We start from the raw sequence: 17,353 nt of genomic DNA, 5'->3' as shown, positions 1-17,353 counted from the left end.
CTCAATGAGAAAACGGTGACGGATGCGTATCCCATGCCGCGTGTGGATGAGTTGTTAGACCGGCTGGCGGGGGCAAAGTATTTGACCACCATCGATCTATGCAAAGGCTACTGGCAGATTCCCCTTAGTCCTGACGCTATTCCCAAGTCAGCATTTGTCACCCTGTTCGGCTTATTCCAGTTTTGAGTTATGCCATTCGGGATGAAGAATGCCCCGGCGATCTTCCAGAGGCTGGCTGACCGGCTGGATTGTCTCCAGGACTATGCTTGTGCCTACCTGGATGACATCGCCATCTACAGCGCGACATGGAAAGAGCATCTAAATCACCTAGAGACAGTATTGGACAGGATCCACAAGGCCGGAATCACCCTGAACCCAAACAAGTGTCACGTGGGCAAAGCAGAGGTTCAGTATTTAGGGCATTGGGTGGGAAGTGGGAAACAGTGACCAGAACCAGCCAAGATTGAGGCCATAGCCAAATGGCCCACCCCATGCACTAAAACCCAGGTCATGGCGTTTCTAGGGACATCGGGGTATTACAGGAAATTCTTTCCCCAATTACAGCAGAGTAGCCTAGCCCCTCACTGATCTGACCCGTAAGAACCAACCCCACCAGGTAACCTGGACCTCAGAGTGTGAGGAAGCCTTCCGCCAGCTAAAGGACGCCCTCACCAATACCCCTGTATTGGCCGCACCCGATCCAACTAAACGTTTCCTTGTTCACACAGATGCTTCTATGTTTGGATTGGGGGCAGTACTGAGCCAAGTCGGGCCGGACGGCCAAGAACACCCAGTAGCTTACCTGAGTCGGAAACTACTGCCCCGTGAAGTAAGCTATGCGGCCATCGAGAAGGAGTGCCTGGCGGTAGTATGGGCACTCAAAAAGTTGCAACCATATTTGTATGGACGACAGTTTTCCCTCCTAACGGACCATAATCCCCTAGTCTGGCTTAATCGGGTCTCCAGAGACAACGCCAGATTACTGCGGTGGAGTATAGCCCTACAACCTCTGGACTTCACCATCCACCACAGACTCGGCAAAAAAAACGGTAACGCCGATGGACTAAGTCGACAAACAGAACTTGTACCAACCCCATAAACTTCGGTCATCCCCAAACCGATCCGTTAAGGATCAGACTGTGTATGCCGATCGCGTTGCTGAAAAGGGGAGCCGTGTTACGGAACCCACCAGCACCCAGAATATGTTGTGCAGTTATATGTATGTATAATAGGTTCCATGTGAGATGCATGTCCCTAATGCATCAGCCCACAGGCTGCGCCCCTGGGCAGAGGGGACAAGATATCCCCCTTCTGACCTCCCTCACCTTTGTAATTCCCACAGTAAATATCGGCAGGCTCCGGCCACCTGCGGCTATTGTAATGTATGTCTGGACTGCCGCTTTTCAATTGGCCTGCCCTCTGTATCTGTGTGATATATTCTGTGTCCTGTGAGTAAAGTGTTGTCACACTGGAAATACGTGGAGAAGCAGTGATCTTTTATATGCGCCCATGTAACCAAGCAATTCCAGCCAGCGTCCTTCATTCAGACTCCAGCCAAAGCAGAGTGGACCTCCTGAAACACGGGGTGGTACTGAAAGAGGTACTCCAGCACAGTAGACCCCGTTACAGCCGCAATGCATTACTGGGACTGGAGCGTTGCAAAGAGCATCGCTAAACACCTGGGCTGGATCCGGGGGCCGCCGGAAGGTGAGTATATAATTTTTTATATTAATTATTTTCTTTAACAGGGATATGGTGCCCACATTGCTATATACTACGTGGGCTGTGTTATATACTGCATGGGCTGTGGAATATACTACTTGGCTGTGTTATATACTACATCGGCTGTGTTATATACTGCATGGGCTGTGCTATATACTACTATACATATTCTAGAATACCTGATGCGTTAGAATCGGGCCACCATCTAGTATAACATATAATTACAGCTGTATCCAGCATTACAGCTCAGTCCTATTTATTACTTTTAGTTGCAGTACCAAGAAAAGCCGCTACTTTACCTACATAACTGGATCTCGTAGATAATGAAGGGATTGAGACAACCAAAGGCTATGGAACCTCATTCTGATGCTCCATAAATGTTGCCTACAGCCACTTTTGGTTCCGCTGTGCAGCATGAGACCCGGTGACTCTGAAGAGCGGTGACATCAGTAACGTCACCGCTCTTTAGATATTCCGGGTCTTGCGCTGAGCTCGGCGACTGTGAAGAGTCGCTGGATCTCACCAGGTCTGGGCTAGTACTGGGGGTGTCTGATAGACACCTCTCCATTACTTACACCAGGGATTGATAGCAGCTGACATTACACAGCTGACATCAACCCTAAAAATCATTACACATACCAGAATTAAATGCTCTGGCGGCTTTGAAAAGCAGTAGAGTTAGTGCTATTCCCAGGCACCGGGTGCTAACTACAACTGTCATCATCCTTGCCTGGTCTCCCTGCGAAGCATTTCTGCTGTATTTACATGTGCTGATCTCAGGCCGCTAAACGAGACAATACTGAAGTCGTTAGCTTGTTTCCCGGCCTCTATACACCAACTGAGAAAGAATGAAGGGGACAGAACAATTACTATTAGATCAATCTGTCCCCATACAATATCATGTTATCAGCAGCACAACAGTTTACACCGGCGATGTGCTGCTGAGAACAAGGATTTCTGTTCCCGCATTAACAATCCAATCACTCGATGAATAGGCAGCATTTTGCTTGTTTAGTATAATACACCCCATAGTCCTCCATATATTATAATGTGCACCTCAGTCCTCCATATAGTAGAATACACTCCTCATAGTCCTCCATATATTAAAATACACTGCAATTCCTCCATATAGTATAATACACCCCACAGTCCTCCATATAGTATAATGTACTGCCAGTCCTCCAAGTAGTATAATATACTCCTCAGTCCTCCAAATAGTATAATACATTACTCATAGTGCTCCTTATAGTATAATGCCCCGCCATTGTCATCCATGTAGTACAATTCACTTCCCATAGTATAATGCACCCCATAGTTCATCATATAATATAATGTATTCCCCATAGTTCCTGATACAGTATAATGTAGCCCCGATATAGTATAATGATGCCACCCCAGAGTATAATGCAGCCACCCCACAGAATATATTGTAACCTCCTGAGTATAATGTAACCCCCAGAGAATATAATGCAGCCCCCTCATATAGTATAATGCAGCCCCTGCATATAAAATATATGGTAGTCCCCTCATAGAGCATAATGCAGCCCCCCATAGAATATAATGTAGCCCCTCCATAGAATACAATGCAGCCCTCCTCATATAGTATAATGCAGCTCACCATAGAATATAATGTAGCTCCCAATAGAATGTAATACAGCCCACCTCCCCATACAATATAATACAGCCCCCCATAGAATATAATGTAGCCCCCAGAGAATGTAATACAGCCCCCCTTAGAATGTAATACAGCCCCTCCATAGAATGTAATACAGCACAGCCCTCATAGAATGTAATATAGCCCCCCATAGAATGTAATGCAGCCAGCCCCTATAGAATGTAATGCAGCCAGCCCCCATAGAATGTAATACAGCACAGCCCCCATAGAATGTAATGCAGCCAGCCCCATAGAATCTAATGCAGCCAGCCACTTAGATTGTAATGCAGCACAGCCCCCATAGAATGTAATGCAGCCAGCCCCCATAGAATGTAATGCAGCCAGCCCACATAGAATGTAATGCAGCACAGCCCCCATAGAATGTAATGCAGCACAGCACCCATAGAATGTAATGCAGCCAGCCCCCATAGAATGTAATACAGCCCCCCCAATAGCCCCACAATCCAGTTATCACTCATTGATATATGTAAAAAAACACTCTCCTCGGCAGCTGCAGTCTGCCCGCCCGACACACAGCAGGTGCGCGATGATATGACGTCATCGCACACCCGCAGTGTCAGAGGCAGAGCGGGGAATTATGGGAGAGGGAGCGACAGCGGACGCTCTCTCCTTCATCATTGGTTGCATTCAACTGTACCGGCATCATAGACGCCGGTATAGTTGAATGCGGCGGCGCTGGGGGGGTGAGTCGGCGCTGGCGAGCGGCCCACTACTGCCGCTGGCCCTTCATTTGCCAGAAGTGGCCAGTCCGGCCCTGGCTGAAACAAATGGCGGCTTCTCTTCCCGCCTTTGATAATTCAGAACACGCCCCCGGAAATGACATCATACCTGGAAGCAGCCCATGCATTCTAGTGTCTACTAAGTAGGTACACCCCTGCAACAGCACCCTCATAGGTCAAACAATCAGCCAATCGCTGCCCGTTGCTACCTGAACTAAATTCCCTTGCAACAGCAACGTCATTGGTCAAATAATCACCCAATTACTATCTGTCGCTACCTTAAACAACTAATCCACCAACAAAGGGAAAGTCCAGACCTTCTGTGGCGGGAAACTTTCCCACCAAAAACTGTCCTAAAGGAAATAAGATCCCACTAGGTACCAATAACCCCATGCAGATCCTTTCTTATTACCTAGGATCCATTCAGTTCTCTCGTTAGCAGGTCCGTATTTACAGCTTCTGTTGCCTGAGGTGAGGAAGAGCAGAATGGTGGTGACTGTAGTCAATGAGAGATCGCTGGGTGGAGTGTAAGGTCCTGACGGAGAGTGCAGGGAAGAATAAAGCCAGCCACGCTGCTTCTCCGATCTTTCGTGTTTGAAAAATTTTGTTTTACATTTTTTTTGTTTGATTTTTATTTCAGTATTTATTTTATAATTGCTTTTTTTTTTTATTATTCTCAAATAATTTTTTATTTCTGCACACGTTCTGTGCACTCATATCCTTACCTTTATGTACTGTGCACTTTTATTGCTTATTTATGCACAAAATAATACCCCTTCACATCATCTGTCTTTCACATTATGTATTTTTATATAAACACATGTACAAGTGCTTCTCTCAAAATTAGAATGTCATCAAAAGTGAATTTATTTCAGTGCTTCAATACAAAACGTGGAACTAATGTATTATCTAGAGTCATTACAAACACAGTGATCTATTCCAAGTTTTTATTTCTGTTAATGTTGATGATTATGGCTTAGGCTGGTTTCACATTTGCATCTGTGCGCGCTGCGTACGATCCGCATAGATCCGCATGTGTCCCTATCTTTAACATGGTGTACGCATGGACATGCGTTTGTATGCGCTTGCATGCTTTTTTTTCACGGTGTGCGGCTGAGCGTGGCAAACGCACAATGTTGCATTTTTGGAGGTGTCAAAAATCTGTCAAATATGCGCAGTCATGCGCATGAGTGCATAAAAAAAACTGATTACTGTCTATGGGAACCCATGTGTACACATGTCCTTGTGTACGCATGCGTTCGATACGCTTGCGTACTTCGGACTGCGCATGTCCAGGAACTGTTTTGAGACATGCCCATTGAGACACCCTCCTGGAAATATCGAACGCATGCGCATAAAAAGCGCAAACACTGCATTTTTGCCATCATGCGCGGATAAAAAACGCTGCGTCACCAAAAATCATTATCCCAGTAAAATATAAGAATTAACAAAAAACACCCAGAAATACTTCCTAAGCATTTAAAAAGGTCCCTTAGTCTGTTTCAGTGGCCCCAAAATCATGGGGAAGACTGCTGACCTGACAGATGTCCAGAATACTGTCATTGACACACTCCACAAGGACGGTAAACCACAAAAGGTCATTATGAACAGCCAGCTTTTTTAGCAGAGTGCTGTATCCAAACATATTAATGGAAAGTTGAGTGGAAGGAAAAAGTGTGGTAGAAAGAGGTGCACAAGCCAGCGGGATAACAGCAGCCTGGAAAGGATTGTTAAGAAAAGGTCATTCAAAAATTTGGGGGAGATTCACAAGGAGTGGACTGCTGCTGGAGTCATTACTGCAAGCGCCACCATACACAGACGTATCCAGGACATGGACTACAAGTGTCGCATTCCTTGCGTCAAGCCGCTCACGACCAATAGACAACTCCAGAAGCGTCTTACCTGGGCCAAAGAGAAAAACAACTGCACTCTTCTTCAATGGTTCAAGGTGTTTTCAGATTAAAGTAAATTTTGCATTTCACTTGGAAATCAAGGTCCCAGAGTCTGGAGGAAGAGTGGAGAGGTCACAATTCAAGCTGCTGGAGGTCTAGTGTGACGTTTCCACAATCAGTGATGGTTTGGGGAGCCATGTCATCTGCTGGTGTAGGTCCACTGTGTTTTATCAAGACCAAAGTCAGCGCAGCCATCTACCAGGACATTTTAGAGCACTTCATGCTTTCCTCTGCCGACAAGCTTTTTGGAGATGGAGATTTCATTCTCCAGCAAGACATTGCCCCTGTCGACACTGCCAAAAGTACCAATACCTGGTGTACAAACAACAGTATCACTGTGCTTGATTGGCAGCAAACTCGCCTGACCTTAACCCCATAGAGAATCTATCGGGTATTGTCAAGAGGAAGATGAGAGACATCAGACCCAATAATGCAGATGAGCTGAAGGCTGCTATCAAAGCACCCTGGGCTTCCATTAACACCTCAGCAGTGCCACAGGCTGATCGCCTCCATGCCACGCCGCATTGATGCAGTAATCGATGCAAAAGGAACCCCGACCAAGTATTAACCGCATTTACTGAACATACATTTCAGTAGGCCAACATTTCGGATTTTAAAATAATTTTTCACGTTGATGTTATACAGTATTCTAATTTCAATTTATTTTGGTATTTTCATTTTTCTTCTACATGACACACACATTCTCCTTTCTCTTTCTTTCTTTTTCCTCTTTCTTCTCATCTGTACTCACTTGCTATCCACTTTCATATGCCCCCACATGGATTGAACTCTCTGCCTCTTACCAGCCCCTCCTCTGCACTTGGTATGTACAGCCCCATATGACGTGACGGTCACATGACCGCTGCATCAAGCAAAAATAAAACAATTCAAATATACACATATTTGGTATCACCGCGTTCATAAATCGCTCAATTTATCAATATATAAAAAGAATGTAAAAAAAAAAAACAAAAAGCCAGAATTAAGCTTTTTTGGTAGCTGAAACATTGCAATAAAATGCAATAACGGGTGATCAAAAGTTCAGATTTACATCAAAATGGTATAAAAAACGTCCCAGTCCCCGAAAAATGGAGACGCTACGGGTCTCGGAAAATGGCCTTTTTTTTTTTTGGTGTCTATGAACTCGGAATGACCTGGAGAATCATAAGGCAGGTCGTTTTTAGCATTTAGTGAACATAGTAAAAAAGCCAAACAAAAAACAAGTGTGGGATTGCACTTTTTTTGCAATTTAACCACAGTTGGAATTTTTTTCCCATTTTCTAGTACACGACCACTAGTAAAACGACTGGTGTCGTTCAAAAGTACAACTCGTCTCGCAAAAACAAGCCCTTACATGGCCATTTTCACCCAAAATATAAAAAAGTTAAGACTCTGGGAAGAAGGGGAGCAAAAAATTAAAATGCAAAACCAAAAATACCCCCAGTCGTTAAGGGGTTAATAACAAAAATACACCAAATATTATCTTGCATATAGGGCCATAAAGCAGAAACATAGTATTACACCAAAGAAGAAAAAACTTTACTCACAGCCATGCGTTAAATAACAGTAATGATCTTTATTGAAAAATATAATAAAATTGATAAAAACATGGGGTGATTGCCACAAATACAGAAAAAAAAGGTGAGTATAACCGGACAATAAACTTCATACACATACAGATATATATGTGTATACCTAAAGATATGATTGTTTTATCCTATTATGCATATGCGGCGCCCCCACTGCCGCAGGGCCGAGGAGTACCCGGAGCCGGGCCTCTGAGTCTCTGCTCTGGGGTTGTCACGGTGGCTAGACCCGGTCCGTGACCCTGCTGGTCAGTGGGAGACGTCCGGTGAAAGAGTGGTGGAGGTATGGGATGATGATGTTGTTGTAGTGCGGTGCAGTAAATAACGAGGACACCAGGTTGCAGTCTCTTTACCTCTTTACTGAAGGTTTTAGAGTCCTCAATCCAGAGAGCTGTCAACAGGGCTGTCAGAGACCGGCCGGTCCAAAGGCACATCAGGAGTTCTCTTTACAGGTGGGAATCAGTGTCTACCTTCTAGCCTGGGTGTTGTAGTTCTTCCCTGCTGAGCTCCCGGGATAGTCCTCACAACTGTTTCTGTCTGTCTCTGATGTTCGTTCTCTCCGTCCCCCAGATGATATGGTAGGACGCACCCGTATGACGGGGTAGGCCTGGAGTTCTTCCGGGACCCTAGAGTCGCCCCTCTCCCACAGCTGCCTCCGTTGTCTGCTTAGGTGTTAAGTGAGACAGCCAACCTATAATTGGCTGTCCGGCCGTGGTTTGCAGTAGTACTTAGAGTCTCTTACTTGCTCGGCGTTCCGGCCACCGACTGTTTGCGCCTCAGAAGGATGTTGCCTCGGTCTAACAGCACGACTCCTTCTGGTCCTAATTCCTCTTTACTGTATTCCCGTTGTGCACTGGTTAGTTCTGCTCTGAGGAGTCTGCCAGGATCCCATCCCTGACAGGTCCTCTCACTAGCTCTTCCCAGTTACTTCTCCCTGTCTTCCTGTCCAACCCCCAGTTTTACCAGAGTGTGAGGAGTGGCCTACTAGATAGGACCACCCCCCCTGGTGGCCGGAGTGTGAAGTGTAGTGAGGTGTTACCTGGTCAGAGAAACTCCTTTAGTGCAATCAGACGTACCATAGCTCCCCATAGTGGCGGAGCCACAGTACTGCAACGACCAGGACTCTGGGGCGCTGCACTCATACAAGATCAGGTACATCATACATCATTGTTCAGTGCAGGCGAGAGCACACCCAAACACGCATAAAAATCCCAAATGTTTTAGGCCTGTTTCACACATCTGTGGCTCCGGTACGTGTGGTGACAGTTTCCTCACGTACCGGAGACACTGACTCACGTAGACACATTAAAATAAATGTATCTCTGCACATGTCAGCGTGTTTTCATGGACCGTGTGTCCGTTTGCAAAACACGGAGACATGTCAGTGCCTATGGGAGGTGGAGCCGCATATTCATCCCTGTAATGAGCGGCAACACGTGACCGCTCACACAGGACAAGCTGCCGGTGCTGAGAGGAAGCATCGCGGGATCTGGGTGAGTATTTTAATGCAAGCGGGCGGGCGCACAGGGAGTGGGAGGCGGGAGGTGACCACGAACTTTATTTTAAACACAAAAAAAACCAAAAAACCTTGATTTGTCATTCCTTCTCTCCAGCGAACGCTGCTGGGGAGATGGAATGAATGCCGGCTTCAGCACCACACGCAGGGGGGACAGCGCTTAACTCTAGCGCTGTCTTCTGCACGGTCCGTGTGGTCCTCAGTCGGCACACGGGTGGCGCACGGCTGCCGCACATGTGCCACACTGATGTGCCACGTGAGCACACGGACAACTCCGGTACCGGAATTATCTGGACGTGTGAGACTGGCCTTAGGCAAAGTTGCAATCAATGTGTGGGGTGTGTGAGGATGTGCTTAAAGCCGCACAAAAAAAGATACACCCTTACACTTAAATCCATATTCTCATATCAATGTGATGTGTTATACTATCAACCATAAAAATAGTGCACAAAAGATCATTAACCCCTTCATGACCGGAGCTTTTTTCGGTTTTGCATTTTCGTTTTTTCCTCCCCTCCTTCCCAGAGCCATAACTTTTTTATTTTTGAATCAATATGGCCATGTGAGGGCTTATTTTTTGCGGGACGAGTTGTACTTTTGAACAACACCATTGGTTTTAGTATGTCATGTACTCGACAATGGGAAAAAAAAATTCCAAGTGTGGCGAAATTGCAAAAAATGTGCAATCCCTCACTTGTTTTTTTGTTTGTCTTTTTTGCTAGGTTCACTAAATTCTCCAGGTCATTACGAGTTCATAGACACCAAACATGTCAAGGTTCTTTTTTATCTAAGTGGTGAAAAAAAATTCCAAAGTTTGTTAAAAAAAAAAAAAAAAAAAAAAGGGGAAAAAAGGCACAATTTGCCAATACCCGTACTATCTCCATTTTTTGGAATCTGGGTTGGGGGAGGGCTTATTTTTTGCGCACAGAGCTAACGTTTTTAATGATACCACTTTTGTGCAGATACATTACGGTATTTTGATCGCCCGTTATTGCATTTTAATGCAATGTCGCAGTGACCACAAAAACGTAATTCTGGCATTTGATTTTTTTTTTTTCTCGCTATGCCGTTTAACGATCAGGCTAATCCTTTTTTTTTATTGATAGATCGGGCGATTATGAACGAGGCGATACCGAATATGTGTATATTTGATTTTATTTTCAATGTTTTATTTTGAATGGGGCGAAAGAGGGGTGATTTGAACTCATGTATTTTTTTTTTTTCATATTTTTAAACACTTTTTTTTTTTTTACTTTTGGCATGCCTCAATACCCTCCCCGGGAGGCTAGAAGCTGCCACAACTCGATCACCACTGCTACATAGAGGCAATTCTCAGATCACCTCTATGTAGCCGAATTACAGCATTGCTATGAGCGCCGTCCACATCCGACCGATGGCCGGAAGTGCTTGTTAAATGCCGCCGTCAGAGTTTGAAAGCGGCATTTAACTAGTTAATAGGTGTGGGCGGATCGCGATTCAGTCCGCGCCTATTGCGGGCACATATTAGATATGGAAAAACTGACTGAACAATCATCTTTTCTGAACTGGTGCATATCCAAAAAAAGTAATATAGCAAATAGATCAATGGCTGCACTCAAAATTTACTTGTGCTAAAGCAAGGAAATGTGCAATATATGAAACGTGAATAGCATAATGGCTTGTGAAATTCTATTTGCTATATTACTTTTTTTGGATATGCACCAGTTCAGACTAGATGATTGTTCAGTCAGTTTTTCTATATCTACTATGTACTATTTTTTCTGACTTGAACGTCCCGCCCTTCACCATGCTGTGATTTTAATTACATCCAAACACAGTTGGTTCTGACCTTCCTATATATGCAGGCTTTACCATGTTATTAGCCATAGGTAAAGTGTTCACACTAGGCAGTCAGCTCAGGTACCCATCCGTTTTGAGATTACCTTGACGATTGGTGGATGGGCTCACAACTTTTGGCCAAATCTTGTGCTAAAAATCTCATGTGTTTTTTCATAAATTTCACAAGCCATTATGCTATTCACGTTTCATATATTGCACATTTCCTTGCTTTAGCACAAGTAAATTTTGAGTGCAGCCATTGATCTATTTGCTATATTACTTTTTTTTGGATATGCACCAGTTCAGACTAGATGATTGTTCAGTCAGTTTTTCTATATCTACTATGTACTATTTTTTCTGACTTGAACGTCCCGCCCTTCACCATGCTGTGATTTTAATTACATCCAAACACAGTTGGTTCTGAGCTTCCTATAAAAGCATTAGTGCGCATGCACCGCCGCACTATGTCCTGGAAGTATTTCACTGTGTTCCAGGACATAGTGCGGCAGCGCATGCGCACTAATGCTTTTCGGCTTTGCCCGCAGTTGGGCAAAGCATACTGCGCGTGCGCAAGGCAAGACTGCATTGCGCACGCGTGTACGACGCAGGAAACCAACTCACATTCGAGAAAATAGTGCGGCCAGCGGGAAAGGAAGGGGTGAATGAAACAAGAGAAATCACCGCCCATCGTACCGAACACAGGGCCCGCCAAAATCAGGGGACAGAGTCCCTTTAAATGGACATAGGTATACAAATGGTACAGTTACCTTGAGGATATAACCAGGGGAAACCCACCACACCCAAAGTTAATAACAAAGTATGATGTGAATGAAAAACATTCTGCAAAAACTAATATGTTGAAAAAAATGTTTTGACCACAATAACGTGATACATGTCATATTTGGGCTTGGTCATGAAGGGATTAAAATGGCTTCTTCCGACTTTGAGTTCTCTGATGGCTAACAAGATGTGATTTTTTTAGTAAAACATTTCCCACCTTCTGAACATGAAAATGGCTTCTCTCTGGTGTGACATCTCTCATGCTTAACAAGAACTGATTTGTAAGAAAAACATTTGCCACATTCTGAACATGAAAATGGCTTCTCTCCAGTGTGAACAATCTCATGGGTAACAAGATGAGATTTCTTAGTAAAACATTTCCCACATTCTGGACATGAAAATGGATTCTCTCCGGTGTGACGTTTCTCATGGTCAACAAGGACTGATTTGTCAGAAAAACATTTCCCACATTCTGAACATGAAAATGGCTTCTCTCCGGAGTGACGTCTCTCATGGTCAACAAGAACTGATTTGTAAGAAAAACATTTCCCACATTCTGAACATGAAAATGGCTTCTCTCCGGAGTGACGTTTCTCATGGTCAACAAGGACTGATTTGTCAGAAAAACATTTGCCACATTCTGAACATGAAAATGGCTTCTCTCCGGTGTGACTTCTCTCATGCTTAACAAGAACTGATTTGTAAGAAAAACTTTTGCCGCATTCTGAACATGAAAATGGCTTCTCTCCAGTGTGAACAATCTCATGGGTAACAAGATGAGATTTCTCAGTAAAACATTTGCCACATTCTGAACATGAAAATGGCTTCTCTCCTGTATGAATTCTTTGATGTGTAACAAGAGATGATTTATCTGTGAAACATTTCCCACATTCTGAACATGAATATGGCTTCTCTCCGGTGTGACGTCTCTCATGCTTAACAAGAACTGATTTGTAAGAAAAACTTTTGCCGCATTCTGAACATGAAAATGGCTTCACTCCAGTGTGAACAATCTCATGGATAATAAGATGAGATTTATCACTAAAACATTTCCCACATTCTGAACATGAAAATGGCTTCTCTCCTGTATGAATTTTTTGATGTGTAACAAGAGATGATTTATCTGTGAAACATTTCCCACATTCTGAACATGAATATGGCTTCTCTCCGATGTGACGTCTCTCATGGTTAACAAGAACTGATTTGTAAGAAAAACATTTTCCACATTCTGAACATGAAAATGGCTTCTCTCCGGTGTGACTTCTCTCATGCTTAACAAGAACTGATTTGTAAGAAAAACTTTTGCCGCATTCTGAACATGAAAATGGCTTCTCTCCAGTGTGAACAATCTCATGGGTAACAAGATGAGATTTCTCAGTAAAACATTTGCCACATTCTGAACATGAAAATGGCTTCTCTCCAGTGTGACGTCTCACATGGCTAATAAGACGAGATTTCTTAGTAAAACATTTGCCACATTCTGAACATGAAAATGGCTTCTCACCGGTGTGACATCTCTCATGTCTAATAAGAAGAGATTTCTTAGTAAAACATTTGCCACATTCTGAACATGAAAATGGCTTCTCTCCGGTGTGAACAATCTCATGGCTAATAAGATGAGATTTAGTAGTAAAACATTTCCCACATTCTGAACATGAAAATGGCTTCTCTCCTGTATGAATTCTTTGATGTGTAACAAGAGATGATTTATCTGTGAAACATTTCCCACATTCTGAACATGAATATGGCTTCTCTCCGGTGTGACTTCTCTCATGCTTAACAAGAACTGATTTGTAAGAAAAACATTTGCCACATTCTGAACATGAAAATGGCTTCTCTCCGGTGTGAACAATCTCATGGGTAACAAGATGAGATTTCTTAGTAAAACTTTTGCCACATTCTGAACATGAAAATAGCTTCTCTCCTGTGTGAATTTTTCTATGTGTAGCAAGATTCCTTTTATTTGTAAAACATTTCTCACATTCTGAGCATGAAATTGTCTTCTTTCTTGTGGGCTCTCTTTTATTTTTCTTGAAAGTCTGTGCTGAATTAGGAGATAGTACTTTAAAAGAATCAGATGATAGTTCTTTGATATGAAGGGATGAGGGTCTATCTGAGATGTTGCTATGCTCTTCATAGGTTTCTTGTTTGAAGCCATCATCTTCTGCTTTAAAATAAGAAGACATCAGATTTCCTGCAGAGCTGTTGGTCCAATCATCTGCCAAGAACAAAATAAACATAAAAATTACATTAATTTACATCTGAAACTTAAAAATGTAAAAAAAAAGGTAAAAGTATAAAATACCATACAGATTGTAAGGTATACAGCAATGTTCTATTAAGGTATGTAGCAATGTTCTACATAAAACCGAGACCCAGCAGTAAGTGCCAGGAGCAGTGCCTGCGCCGCTCCTTTCACTTTAACCCCCTAAATGCTGCTATCGATACTGATTGCAGCATTTAGAACACAAAAAGATATGACTGGGGTCGTCATGATGACATCTGGGTCACCAGGCTACAACAAGCTCCAAAGAGCATGGTAAGAGCAAGGTCTATGGCGCTTGGGTCAGTGTATAACTGAAGCTGTGATGCTTTGCAATGTATTATAACAGAGATCAGGGTTTATAAAGTTAAAGTCCCATAGAGGGGCTAAGAGAATTTTTTTTTAAAAGGTATACATTTAAAAAAAAAAAAAAAAAAAAAAAAAATATATATATATATATATACATATATATATATATATATATATATATATATATATATATATATATATATATATATATATATACACACACCTATAAATACATATTTAACCCCTTCATCCCGAACCCTGCTTTCATTTTCCTGACCAGGCCATTTTTTTTTCCACTTTATGAGGTAATAGCTCTGGAACGCTTCAACAGATCCTAGCAATTCTGAGACTGTTTTCTCACGACATATTGTATTTCATGATAGTGGTAAAATTTCTTCGATATGATTTGCATTTATTTTTGAAAAAAAAAATAGGAAATTTGGCGAAACGTTAGAAAATTTAGCAATTTTCGAACTTTAAATTCTTATGCCCTTAAATCAGAGTGGTGTCACCAAAAATAGTTAACAAGTAACAATTCCCACATGTCTACTTTACATCAGCACAATTAATTTTTTTTGTTAGGAAGTTATAATGGTTAAAAGTTGACTATCGATTTCTCATTTTTATAACACCATTTTTTTTTAGGGACCACATCATATTTGAAGTGACTTTGAAGGGTCTATATAACAGAAAATACCCAAAAGTAAAACCATTCTAAAAACTGCACCCCTCAAGGTGCTCAAAATCAAATTCAATAAGTTTATAAATCTTTCACATTCTTCACAGGAACTGAAGCAACGTGGAAGGAAAATGAACATTTAACTTTTTAGTCACAAAAATGATATTTTAGCCCCGATATTTTTATTTTCACAATTGTAACTGGAGAAAATGAACCCTAAAAGTTGTGCAATTTCTCCTGAGTACGCATATACTACTTATGTGGGGGAAAACCACTGTTTACATGCACAGCAGGGCTCATAAGGGAAGGGGAAAACCAGGTAATATTTAATGGGTAAATATTCAGAAAAAATACACCAAAGAGAACAAAAAACCCTATCAAATTTAACTAAGAGTAATAATACAAAAATTAATGAGAAAAAAAGTTATAGAAAACACCTCCCAAGCTCTTTAGATAGGGGTAGGAATGTCAAAAAACGACAATTATAAAGCAGGGATTGAGTGGAGTATATTGCCAATCCTATACTGACCATAGTAGGTCCCTTATTTGCTGTAGTACTACCTACCAGCGGAGGTTGGCACCCTAAAGTTCGATGTGGCGTCCCCGCTCAACGTCGGTAGTCCCTCAGAAACCCTGCCTGCCCCTATTGTAAAGAGCTATAGTAATAAATCAACATGCATCAAACATACAGTTAAACTGTCTATGATGCCCCTAGGTTCTGACTTTTGAGGAAAACTATATATCGTGATCTATCTATCAGATGAGACTTTAGTCTTGCTGGACTGGTCCAAAATAGGGAATGTATACATTGGGGCAGTCGCTCCAGCCTTTTAGTCTCAATAGCTATTCCTGACCATGATAGTCATAATCATATATCACAAGGAAAATTGGCATGCAATTGCTTAGAGTAGGTCTAAGAGGCTAGATCACACAGTGATTATGATATAGTGATTATGATATAGTTTTGATCTCTTTGGTGTATTTTCTCATAAGGGAAGGAGCACCATCTGACTTTTTGAGAGCAAAATTGACTGAAATTGAGATTGGACACAATGTTGCGTTCGAAGAGCCCTTGATGTGCTAAAACAGTGGAAATTTTTGAATGTAAAATTTCCTGGAATCATTAGCGGACGTCATGTCCCATTTGGAGAGACCATGATGTGCCTAAACAGAGGAAACCCCCACAAGGGACCACATTTTGGAAACTAGACCCCTCAAGGAACCTATCTAGATGTGTGGTGAGGACTTTGAACCCACAGGTACTTCTCAGAAGTTTATAACTTAGAGCCGTGAAAATTTTTTAAAAAATCACCTCTTTTCCACAAAAATCATCTTTCAGCCCCATTGTTTTTTATTTTAACTAGGATAACAGGAGAAAATGGTTCACAAAAGTTGTTGTGCAATTGCTCCTGAGTTCACAGATACCCCATATGTGAGGGAAAACCACGGTCTGGGCACACGGCAGGACTCAGAAGGGAAGGAGCACCATCTGACTTTTTGAACACAAAATTGGCTGGAATAGAGATCGGACCCTATGTTGTGTTCGAAGAACCCCTAATGTACCTAAACCGCGGAAACCCCTCACAAGTGACCCCATTTTGGAAACTTGACCCCTCAAGGAACCTATCTAGATGTGTGGTGAGAGCTTTGAACCCACAGGTGCTTCTCAGATGTTTAGAACGCAGAGAAGTGAAAAATAAAAAAAAAATCACGTTTTTTCCACAAAAATTATCTTTTAGCCAAAATTTTTTTATTTTAACAAAGGTAACAGGAGAAAATGGACTACAACAGTTGTTGTGCAATTTCTCTTGAGTACGCCCATACCAAGTATGTAGGGGAAAACCACTGTTTGGGCGCAAGTCAGGGCTCGGAAGGGAAGGTGTGACATTTTGGAATGCAAACTTTGAAAGAATGGTCTGCGGGCGTCATGTTGCATTTGCAGAGCCCCTGAAGTGCCTAAACAGTGGAAATCCCCCACAACTGACCCTATTTTGGAAACTACACCACTGAAGTAATTTATCTAGAGGCATCGTTTTATGGTAATGATTATAATGCTTTTGGTTTTACTGGAGTACGAATTTAAAATGTGGTGTTATGTGTAAATTGTGCTGAGTACATAAGATTATAAAAGTGTGTTGTGTCAACAGGGTAAAAATAAATTTAAAAGGAACCTGTCACCCCCCCCAGACGTTTGTAACTAAAAGAGCTCTTTTAATTATGCTCCTTGCACACGCTGAAATAAACACTTATAAAATGTGCCCCCTCATGCCGTGGCATGTGATTAGGGATCCCAGTCTCGCAGTGTGAATAAATCAGAAGACACTGCGGGGCGGG

The 17,353-nt window shown here is 42.4% G+C and overlaps 1 pseudogene across 1 annotated transcript in view; it reads right to left on the bottom strand.

Moving 5' to 3' along the window:
* Positions 1–7,620: 7,620 nt before the first annotated feature.
* LOC143785571 (uncharacterized) overlaps positions 7,621–17,353 on the bottom strand; it is a 36,560-nt pseudogene continuing 26,827 nt past the window's right edge. Inside the window, exon 3 of the transcript XR_013218018.1 lies at positions 7,621–13,986. The product of XR_013218018.1 is annotated as an uncharacterized LOC143785571 (transcript). The remainder of the gene's footprint in view (positions 13,987–17,353) is intronic.

Source organism: Ranitomeya variabilis, chromosome 7 (assembly GCF_051348905.1).
Source record: "Ranitomeya variabilis isolate aRanVar5 chromosome 7, aRanVar5.hap1, whole genome shotgun sequence".
NCBI lineage: Eukaryota > Metazoa > Chordata > Amphibia > Anura > Dendrobatidae > Ranitomeya > Ranitomeya variabilis.
Note: the sequence above shows the minus strand (reverse complement) of the source record. Positions and strands in the feature narration are given on the sequence as shown.